This window comes from Canis lupus, chromosome 34 (assembly GCF_011100685.1).
Source record: "Canis lupus familiaris isolate Mischka breed German Shepherd chromosome 34, alternate assembly UU_Cfam_GSD_1.0, whole genome shotgun sequence".
NCBI classification, from domain to species: Eukaryota; Metazoa; Chordata; class Mammalia; order Carnivora; family Canidae; genus Canis; species Canis lupus.
Window position 1 is genome coordinate 30,786,973 of NC_049255.1, and position 12,296 is coordinate 30,799,268.

The following is a 12,296-nucleotide window of genomic DNA, read 5'->3' on the forward strand; positions in this document are numbered from 1 at the left end:
TTAGTGTTGAAGAGCTTTTTCAATGATCAAAAGCTCCTTTCTTTCTTTCCTTGTTTTGCTATTAAAATTCATTTTCCTATGTTACATTTTCAACAAAAATGAAAATAGCTGTTCACCATAATCTATGGAATAACCCTTCATTGAAGACTATTAATAATGGTCTTCTAACCAGCTCTTCTTTAGCCTAAATAATATAAAGCTTTTTAACCCTGTTTGCTACTCTAACCCTTCAATTCTTTCTCTTCCTCTATCCTGAACTATCTTCCTCCTTCTTAAGTTCTGGAGTGTGAAACTAGACACAGTAGGATCTCACCAGCGCTGAATATAATAGGAGGATTACCTTGCTGTTCATATTTATTCTACTCCTATTTATGCATCCCGTAGAACTCTGAAAGGTTCAGATAAGATATATAAATGGGTGCCCTGATGCTCATGGTCTTGAATAATTTCATAGCACTTTTCATAAAGATATGGATGTTATTTCCAGGTACCTAGGTAGTCTGTATCATAGGTAATTACTTTCTGCCTATGTATAGCATTCTAAGTTTCAATTAGATGAATTATTCTTCACTTCTACTGGCAAAGCCATTATTGCAAAAAGTTGTTTGAGCAGAACAGGACAGCTCTGCATTTAAAAAAAAGAAAGAAACACTTTATATCCAAACTGTAAAGAGACTAACAATTCCTTAAGTATATGAAATACAGTGATATAGAGTCCTGCTTTCCCGTCTTAACAGTGCTGCACTATCCAACATGCTCTTTATATTTTTCTTTTAAAGCCTTTTCTAGATACATTATCCTAAATCTTAGCAGGGAAATCTACCTTGATAATAGCTTTTACTCACCAATTTCAGTGGAATTTTAAGTCAAAGATATGTAAAAATAGAACATGAAATTGACAAAGCTCTAAGTCAGATTTACACTTGTTTCATCAATTTAACTAAAAAAGCAGAGGACTTAAACTTTTGTTTTTGCTTTTTTGTGGGTGTTGTCTTGTTCCATATTGGAATTGATCAATGAAATTACATATTCATTGTTCTATAAAAATATGTTAAATACTTACTGTGGAAGTGCATGTAATCAGTGTAGCTATTGTCAGAAGGTCTAGAACAATAAGCACACTCTGGCTTTTTATGGATCCTCTCTCTTATTGTCTATTGAAACAGGATTTCTTTTTGCCTTTTCTTTTTAAAAAGTTGTGTTTAGTGTTATCCCATTTATTTGACTCCAAGACTTTTTTTTTTTTTTTTTTTTAAGATTTTATTTACTTATTCATGTCAGACACAGAGAGAGAAGCAAAGACCCAGGCAGAGGGAGAAGCAGGCTCCATGCAGGGGGCCTGATATGGGACTCGATCCCAGGTCTCCAGGATCACACCCTGGGCCAAAAGTGAGTGCTAAACCACTGAGCCACCCAGGGATCCTGACTCCAAGGCTTTTCTTTCTGCAGTTCAGAGACTCTTAGATATAGATGAAGACCAGAGGACCTAAGCAGCCAGGTACTGTTCAGAAGGCCAACTTCACTAGCACATCTTTATCAGCTCATTCCTCAACTCTTTCCCTACTTCTTAACTAGATTCTTTTCATTTTCAGTTGGGCTTATGGGAATTTAGGGAGGTTTTACAGAGGCAGTGAATGTTTTTGAATTCCATCTTAAAACACAAATGTCATCTTGTCATTTTTATGCCTTTAACAGAACCTACTGCCTATAGAATAAAATCTACACTCATTTGTATCCTATGTCAAAATATTCTCATTTTCAGTTTTCTGCCCTCTTCCCCATACACCCCCAAACTGCTATTTTCTAGTTTATGCCTGCTATTTCCCTTTTGCTCTTAAATGTATCCTGATATGGATGAAAATTATATAATCATTCTTCTATTAAGATGCAGCTCATACATTTAACACATTTTTAAAGCTTCTTTAACTTCTATCAGCAGAACTTCTTTATGGTCCTATGGCAGTTTAAAAAAAAAAATGTTTGAACGGAGTGAGAGTGGAGTATTCTTACCATGATGAGCATTGAGTAATGAATAGAATTCTTGAATCACTATATTTTACACTTGAAACTAATACAGCAGTGTATGCTAACTATGCTGGAATTAAAATTTAAATATATATTCATTATAATACTTAACACTTATTAACATTTTTTGTTTAATAATCTGCCCTTTGCTCTAAAAAATGTGCTTTTAGATGCCAAGACTATATAATATTTGTAATACAGGTGATTCATTCATCCATTCACTCATTCAATAAATATTTTATTGTGATGTACTGGAAGTCAGGCACTATCATGTGATGTAATGCTGATAAAGAAAACAAATAAGGGCTGTGTTTTCATGTTGCTTTAATTCTTTGAGAGGAGAAGATAGCAAGTGGACAAATGAGTTTATTTCAAGCTGTGATAGAAAATGAAACAGAATAATATAATAAAAAGACATTCAAATTTGGCCCTCAATTAAGGAAACTGTTCAGCAAAAGTGTATCTGAGGATGCAATCCCTAAGTTAGAACCTAAATGATGAGAATGTATGAGCTCTGTGAAGAGCTGGGAGAAGAGAGGTTTTTTTTTTGTTTGTTTTTTGTTTTTTAAGATTTTAGTTATTCATGAGAGACACAGAGAGAGGCAGAGACATAGAGGGAGAAGCAGGCTCCTCACAGGGAGCCTGATGCAGGACTTGATCCCAGGAGCACGGGATCACTCCCTGAGCCGAGAGCAGATGCTCAACTGCTGAGCCATCCAGTTGTCCCAGAAGAGAATTTTAAATAAAGGAAGAACATGTGCTGAGGACCAAAGAGCAGGAATGAACTTGGTGGTTTGAAGAACTAAAAGAGGATCCTTGTGACCAAAACACAGTAAAGGTGGAGGGGCATTGTCAGAAATAACATAGGAGTTGTAGTCGAAACCATACAGTTTTTAATAGAAGTTCTTCAGTAATTTTTAAATGAATAGTAATTTGAATTGATATTAATTTAACATTTTCAACTGTGTCATGAATGCCATAGGATGAAAATGAAATGGAGTAATAGATTTAGATCCATAACCCTTAAATATTTCAACTCAATAATCAGCAAAGTATTGTTACATGTAGTGTAATATAGTACTAACATCAGAGACAATGTACAAAATAAGTCTGAGGCTAATTATAAATATATTATTACTTACCTAGGTTAATTTGTATACTTCTCTTCTGTGTTCTAAAATATTTTGTAAAGAAGAAAATAAAAAAGACTTAATGTCAAAGGAAGAGATGCATTAAAGATATGGAAACAAATTGGGTGATTTGTGAATATAATTCTTTCTATGGATATATTCAAAATGAATTTGACTATAATCTCTTAAAGAATAGGAACTTTACCTTTTTTCAGTCTAATATTTACTTAATATCTTCTACATGGATATTTAAACAAAAATATATATCCTAAGCTATATTTTTAAAGTTCACCTATGCGTAGACAATTCAAATGATTTTTAAAAACCTCAAAGATTGAAATATAAGTTTTTGCTTATTAGTTTCTTTATAGCAATGTCAAATGATTTCTACTACTTTTCTATAAAATGGGTTTGGATCAACACCAGTATAATATTGTACATTTTCTTTCTTTTGTAATAAATAATCATTGCGAGTGGCCTATCATAATTAAAAGCAGAAAAGGGGCACCTGGGTGACTCAGTGGTTGAGCATCTGCCAGGGTCCTGGAATCAAGTCCTGCATCAGGCTCCCTGCATGGAGTCTCCTTCTCCCTCTGTCTATGCCCCTGCCCCCTCTCCCTGTGTCTCTCATGAATAAATAAAAAAAAAAGAAACAAAAAAATCACAAAATAATATTCTACAGACAAAAAAATGGAAAATTATAGGATTCTTTTTCATGAAGCTTTAGGCAGATGGTGGAGATCACTGTGGTTCTTGATGAGTAGGAGTAGGAACATCTCCACATTGTACTATGAACAAGTGTCAGTTAACAAGTACATGTTTAGTGTAAAATTTGATGGAACCTCATATTCCACTTTTATAGTGAAGTGTTTGTGCTCAAATAATCCTCATTTTGAGATTCTAAAATGATGTCTGATCCATATTAAAGGCTGGGAATTCCCTGCAATATTTCATTAGACTTGTCAACCAGATTTATTCATAAATGAGAATAAATGAGCATGTCAGCATAAGTTATTGTGGTAATTTGTGAAACTGTTAATGAGATATTTTCAGAGCTCATAAAAGGGAAGAACTATGTCATTAAATTACTGCACAATAATTTTATTTTGATATAGTAAGTGAGCCGATATTTTATCAAAAATGACACCCTGATGCATCAGTGGACTGAAGATGAACAATTAAGTGTTCCTAAGAAAGAGGCCTGATGCTATTTAGAAGTAGTTAAGACTTATGAAGGACTGTGGGATTTTTGAAAAGAGGTGATTATTTTAAGTTATTTGGTATGTTTTTAACTTTTTGGAAAGTCATTTGTGAATATTAGGAAGCAAATCAATAAAAAGAATTATCTAAATTCATTTAAAAAATACACAAACATTTTACAGTGTAACAAGTATGTGATGTTCTTGAAAATAGACCCAAATAGTAGGTATTTACAGGATCAAAGGATAAACAAGTCTTACTAGTGAGTCCACAGGGACTATCGATTAATTATGGGTGTTAAATGCGGGCTCTGCTGTGCTATGAGGAAAGAAGGAAAATGCCATGGACCCAAGAGAATGAAGGCCATATGAGTTTATCTTAATTTGGACAATATTTAAAAATAAACTGTATTAGCACTGTAGCAGAAATGGAAGGGTGGGTGATGTTGGCAGATACCACAGGACATTCTACCATAAAGGAGACAAGTGCTATTGGAATGGAAAACATTGCCTCTTGAGTGAAGAAGAGGGAGCACCTGTGTCTTACTAGACACTGATATGAGCCCTGTATGGTTTGTGAAAACAAAACAAAAAAACAGTTCATTGAGTCTGTGCTGTTCAATTCTCTGGTAGCAGTTCTATGGGGTCCTGAGAGCCAGGACAATTTTTTTGTGATGCCTTTAGGAGCATTAATTAAAAATCAAATCATCTAGATCTGCACACCTCAAAAGCAGTACACAAAATGTTTACAGCCTCTAAATACAAGAACCTAGTGTCAAAACAGGAAAACATGCATATAGATAGTTCTTCATAATACCTCATTATAACTCATAAATACTCTTTCCTTTTAGCTGTGGTTTCATCCTGTCTCCCTTAATGTATCTGGTAGATGAACACCTTCATAAAATCTCTCCTACGTGTGGCTTTTATTTAACTCAGTAAGAAATCATTACAGACTCTCTTCTCTAAATAAAAACTAGGTGAGACCCATAAAGCTTGAAGTAGACTAATCTTAAACTTGACGGGTATAATCATCATTGATTTCATAAGAAAATGACTGTTGGTTGCTTACTGGGTATAGAGCCTTAGGTAAGAAGCTGGGAATGCACTTAGAGATTCCCTGCCCTGTAGAGCCTATAATTTTGGTAGTGAGATAGGAGACACACATAAAAGGAAGAGCGAGTTATTCAATGAGCGCATTAAAAAGTGCCATAATTTTTTAGGAAGGCCACAGACATAGAGGTATTTGATAGTTAAGGCATTGTGAGGAAGGATATTCAGTTGGGACATAAAGCAAAGGCAGGGATGACTTAGCATGCTTTATGATTATACAAAAATTTTGCATTTGTTATTTAATTTGCGTGTTATGATTTCCATGACCATTATTAATTTGCTCATTTTTTAAGCTATGAGACCTAAAGGGATTTTTTAGTAGAGTTGGGAGTCAAATTTAGGCATTCTCTCTTATTGCTTATTCTATTTGTAATATAGTGCTGTTCAATAGAAGACTTAGACAATGAAGTAGACTTTTTCTGGGAAACTTCATTATAAAAATCATGGAGGTAATATAATGGTAAACAACTTAGGACCTGATGTACGGATTCTAGCTTTATTCCATTTTATCTATATGACCTCTGGCAGATTGTTGTCTCTCCGTTTCATCTATAAATCATGAAAATAATATTACAGTCTCATAGAGCTGTTTTGAAAATTAACAACCTACGAAGTACTTAGACTAGTATCTAGCATGTGTGTGGCTAATAGTTCTCAAATTTGGGGTTTTAGGACCTTTTGCAAACTTAAAAATTATTGTGCACGCTAGGAAAATTTTCATGTATATTTATAGCTATCAATATTAACCATATAAGGCTTTAAATATTTCTGTATAAATTAATTAAAATATAATAATAAACCCATTGCAAACTAAAATTACAAAAAATCTTGTAGGAAAAAATACTATACTCTTCATCCAAAAATTTTTAGTGAGAAGAGTGGTATTGTTACACTTACTTTTTTTTCAAATCTTTATCATTTGCCTCTATGAAATAGAACTGGATTATCATATATTCTTCTGCATGCAATCTGTTGTGATGATGTTTTTGTAAGAGTATATGGAGAAAATCTAGTCTTATACAAATATGTAGTTGAAAAATGGGGGAATATTTTCAAAAGCTTTTTATATAATTGTGGATATTCTTCCTTAATACTATACTGAAATCAGATAAAAGATTTTTTCCTAAAGGTTAATTGTAATGTGGAATCTGAAACTATAGCAATGAACATTTTAAACTCTGATATATTGAAGTCCATTGATCTATAATACTTTTTTTTTAAAGATTTTATTTATATAAATATTTAAGAGAGAGAGAGACAGAGAAAGAAAGCATGATGGGGAAAAGGGGCAGAGGGAGAGGGAAGTGTTGAGGGAGAGGGAGAACAGACTCCTGCTGGGTAGGGAGCCCGAGGTGGGCTGCAATCCCAGGACCCTGAGATCGTGACCTGAGCCAAAGGTAGACGCTTAAAGACCTGAGCCACCCAGGTGCCCTAATCTATGATGTACTTTGAATGGATCTTTTACTGATGCATAATTTTATAGCATCATGCATTAGTTATTTGAAAACTCTTGGTTAACTGAATTATGCTGATCTTCCAAACGTTGACATATTTCATTATAGAATATCAGAAAATCACATTCATTAATGTCACCACCAATCATACTTCACATTAGAGAAGTCTTTAACTATTGGGAAGATCTTAAGCTTACGGATCTTAAGCAAGTTTTTTATATCTCTTATTTTTGTTGGAAATCTTGAATTTTGTTATTTAAAAATGTCAATTGTTTTTCTTGAAGTATAAACTCACATTGTTCATTTTTGAGAGAATTTCTGCCAAAAAAATCTGAATAATGTAATTTGTCAATTGTTCTTACAAGTAAAAATGGTTTTACTCTCATATTGTAACTCAGTTTCACAACAGATTTTTCTGGAGATGACCATTGTACTTTTAGTAAATGCCAGAGAAATGCTTAAGGGTATATTTTCCATTTTATCACATGGAAGTGTAAAAAAGCACATTTAAGAGTTGTGATTCAATAGTACTGATAATTTTACAGCTTCATGGATATTTGTAGGTGAATCTGATGTATATATTTTTTTCTTTTTTAACTGTCTGTATGATGATAAAGGATATAGTGATAATGGCATAGATTGGTACTAGTGCCTTGATTTTTGCTGAGACACGAGCAGTTTTCTCCACCATTGCTTTTGCACCTTGGGTGAAGACGGCAAACACCATTTTAGTATTACAAAATAGTTTTGACTATGTGAACCCCATGAAAGTGTCTTAGGGACTTCAGGATCCTTGACCACACTTTGACAACCACTGTACTAGACATTCATTATTAGTACTATTAAGAAGAAAGATTCTGTACAAGGTCTGTGCAAACAATTACTAGAATAGATAAATAAGAATGGCAGATTCATGTAGGAAATAATTCTTGAAGAAGTAAAAGATGGTAGAGTTCTGTTGTTAAAGGGATCTGTATTATAAAAAAAATTAAAGACTGTTACAGCTTGAAAAATAAGACCTAACATTTTACTTATTTTTCAAGCTGTAACAGGATGTCCTCTTGTAATATAGAGGAATGATTCTATAAAAAAAAATGTACAATTGGTTAATGGATATAAGCCATATAATTAAATGTGTTACTTTTATATTTCTAGTTTTGTCAGACTACCTGTGCATGTCTTTACATGAAATCCTCCATGGCACCCAACCCAAGGGAAAAGGTAATTATTTATACTTACTGAAAAATTATTGATTACTATGCAAGCCATAATTTATTGTCAAACTCTGTGTGAGCTTCAGTGTTACAGACCCAGGAAGGGTGATTTTTTGCTTAATTGATATAATGTTAAAAGTTATATCTAGGTGGCATTTCTTTTATATGCTTCTAAAAGAGAAGTTTTATTCTATCCCTTCTATGTGATCTCTCATTTACGATTATATTTATCTAGAAAGGAAAATTCATTAAGGTAATCATATCTATCAGGTTCATTGTAGTGGAACCACCGTTAAAATTTAGAATTAACTTATTTATGTAGAACTTCATATTTTACAGGAAACTTTTTGATACATCATCCTCTCATTCAGTATTCTTAAGAATCCTGTGAAATCTAAAGAAAAAAAATAATAATCCTGTGAAATCTGTGGTCTTTTCCTCATTTGACTGTCCTTCCTAAATGACCCCAAGCCACAGAGCTGAGCATTGAAATAAGCCTCTAAACTAGATCTGATTTTTGTTTAGTTTTAGAACAAATATACCATTGTTACCTTCATTTTTTTAAAGATTGTATTTATTTATTTATTCATGAGAGACACAGAGAAAGGCAGAGACATAGGCAGAGGGAGAAGCAGGATCCATGCAGAGAGCCTGATGTGGAACTCGATTCTGGGACCCTGGGACCACACCCTGAGCCAAAGGCAGACACTCAACTGCTGAGCCACCCAGGTGTCCCTGTTACCTTCATTTTAGATTAAAAATATGTAGTTTATCACACTGCTGTATATACTAAAAATGTTAAAACCTTCCCCCAAATATACTTTGTAATTGGACACAGTCAAATGACATTGTCATAGTACAGTATAAATGCTTGGAGCTCAGCCTCTGTTTGCCAGCAGAGGTTGCTCTTAGGTTAGTGATTACCTTGAGATTACAGTATATCAAGAATATTAAGCAGCTGAATGGAAGCTACATTATGATGTAATTATGCAGAAGTTAGATTTAAATTGAATAATAACCACTTGAGTGATTCTCACACATGTGTTAATTCCCACATCATCAGAAATTATACTCTTTACAAAGATATCTCTGTAGCAGAACGGAAAGTGACATTCTTGAAATGAAAACAGTTTATGGGTTGCCAAGAGCTAGAACTGCTTATCTAGAAAATCAAAAAATCTAAGGCTTATCAGAATGGAGTTATAAAATCATAGACTTATTATAACATTTCTTTGGTTTGCTTTAAAAAAAAAGTGCAAATCAGTCCAGGTCTGTTTAAACCAATGTAAAAATAAAAGTAATTGCACATATATGAGAAACATTTTCTTGTAAATATTTAAAATACAAAAATATTTACTTACTAATAAGCAGAATAATAAAACTAAAGCAATGATGGATAAATGAATAAATGATGGATAAATAAAGCAATGATGGATAAATGATGGATAAAACTAAGCAATGATGTAAGATAACTGCTTTATGTTTTTAATAGTTCCATGAATGTGCAATGTTCATTTCACAAAGAATGACTGTAAAGTTTGAATTCCAATATATAAAATTAATTAAACCAAATACTCTTAAAGTGGTGCTTCAAAAGCTTTTTATTTTAGGAGCAACTGGATGGTTCAGTCAGTTAAGTGTCTGCCTTTGGTTCAGGTCATGATCTCAGGGTCCTGGGATAGAGCCCCACATCTGGCTCCCTACAGGGAGCCTTCTTCTCCCTCTCCCTCTGCCTGCTGCTCCCCTTCCTTGTGTGCATGCTCATGCTCTCTCTCTCTCTCTCTCTCTCTCGTTCTGTCAAATAAATAAATAAATTTTTTTTAAAAGAGTATTTTATTTTAGAAGGTTTAAAATATCAGAGAACATTTTGAAATAGAGCTTTTATCTTCATTGTTAGGAATTTGAAGCTTTGAAAAAAAGCTTCTTACAGTAATATGATTTTTTTTTGTAAATATGCACTTGAAACCAGAAGTATGTTAAATATCATTTAAACCACCTTGATAGTGACAATAGATTATCTATAACATCTATAACAATGATCTATATTGAGGCTCAGCAAATTTTTTCTGTAAAGAGCTAGAGAGTAAATGTTTCAAGTCTTACATATGTAAAGGAATGAACATGGCTTTGTTTCAATAAAACCTTATATACAAAACAGTTGGTTGACCAGATCTGGATTGTGGGTAGTAGTTTGACAGTCCCTGATTTATAGTAAAATACGACAGAAAGACTAAATGATTTTTATCAATAATTTTTTTATTTCAATAGCAGTTGTTATTGTTTCGTAGCATCTGTTGGACACATGGCATTTATTATTCTATTTATGTTTTAATTATATTAATGTTTCATTATCTATATTTTTGCACCAATGCCACATATTATATACCTTTTATATATTTTTTGCATTCCTGTGTTAATACCCTTTTATAAGTAAAAAATATAAATAAACTTATTTTAATCTTAAAATGTGACTTAACGAAAAAGTCATATATATATAATATATATATAAGCTATAGTTAAAACTGCTAGAAATTATAGCTCTCATTTTCATTTTCTTTTTTTTGCAGCAATGTTTGTTTTCCCAGAGATTTATCCAAGATAATTTTTTCCTAATTTTTGTTATTTCATGCTAAGATTTTTTAAATAATATATTAAAATTTCTTTATAAATATTTTAATATGGGCTTTGTTTAAAGTGTTTTTTTTAATTAATTTATTTATTTGAGAGAGAGAGCAAGCATGAGCTAGGGGGAGGAGGAAGAGTGGAGGGGTGGAGGGAGAGGGAGAAGCAGACTCCCAGCTGAGCGGGGAGCCCAACCCAGGGCTCCATCCCATGATGCAGGGATCATGACCTGAGCTGAAGGAAGGTGCTCAACTGGCTAAGTTGAAGACACCCAGGTGTCCCTAAAATAGTTTTATATTAGACAAGTAATAGTAGAATTCCACTGCTAAGATATTCTATAAGAATGTGGATAAGTTATTTTCAACTTCTTCACAGAAGAGATTTAATGCTATTTTTGTTATTTTAAAAATGTATTGTATTCATGTGGCTGTTAAACATTTTATTTTATTATTTTATTTTTTTAAAGGAGAGAGAAATTTACTGAATATACCAAAAGGGAGCAGTGGACAGACAGCAAAACAGAGACCGTCTACCTCTTCTACAAACACTTCAAAATGATTTAAGTGGCCTCTCATTCTGATTTTCTTTAATATTTAATCTTTTAAAAAAAATTTTGTCACTTTAGTAAGAACTTGGAATTGAGAACAAGAAGACATCACTTAAAGGGAGGAATTTTGATTAAGCCATTCTCATTATTGTTCAGTCAAATGGCAGATCTGACAATAATTGACAATATCAAACATTATCTAGAAGCCATAGTCTCAGTTGTCTAACCAGTAGAAATAGGAATAATACAAATAATAAAAATTGGAAACAACTATATTTACCTCTATCATTGTCTGCTTGCATATCTCGTAAAAGAGGAAATATACCCTTAGAGAAGTTTGCTTATTTGTTTAGTCAATCTACCGGAAGTGTTGAACTGTTTTAGGTGTATTAGGCAAGAGCAAATTATACCTTTTGTGCAAAAACTGAGATGACATAGTCAGGATTCATAATACTCTGTATAACTCTTAATGCTCTGTGGCCAACAACTGGTTATCAGTGAGGAAATCACATAGGTATCTAACAGGAATTTGCCTTTGTTCAAAAGGCATCTTCTTCTGAATTTGTACACAAATAATAATTGTTGGCTATCATGATCACAACTAGTGCTCTAAATGTGTATCTATTACATTGCTATTAAAGATATCAATAAAATGGAAATCTACATATACATTTATAAATACTTTTAAATGTTGAGATATATAAAGTGTTCACTATCTTCCAAAAGATGTTTCTTAAATTTAATATATTTAAGGATACATTGTATATAACAAATACTTTTGAACCAACAATATTAGAAGTAAGGTGCCTTCTAAAGTGTTTGTACTAAGTCCTCCCTGTATCATGTAAGAATTTTCATATTTCTTATAAAGAGTAATTAGTTTAGAATCTAATATATTTGAAAAAAGTACGTGTGTTTTTCTACCACAAATATTAGTCCACCACAAAAATTTTAATCTGGAAGTTTTAAATTAATTTTATGCGAATTCAGTT

General features: G+C 32.7%; 1 long non-coding RNA gene across 2 annotated transcripts in view; it reads left to right on the top strand.

The window, feature by feature from the left end:
• LOC111093824 overlaps window positions 1-12,082 on the top strand; it is a 104,153-nt gene extending 92,071 nt beyond the window's left edge. For both annotated transcript variants that reach the window (XR_005383937.1, XR_005383936.1), the window contains exons 2-3: window positions 8,077-8,142; window positions 11,224-12,082. This is a non-coding gene — a long non-coding RNA (uncharacterized LOC111093824). The remainder of the gene's footprint in view (window positions 1-8,076; window positions 8,143-11,223) is intronic.
• Window positions 12,083-12,296: the final 214 nt, after the last annotated feature.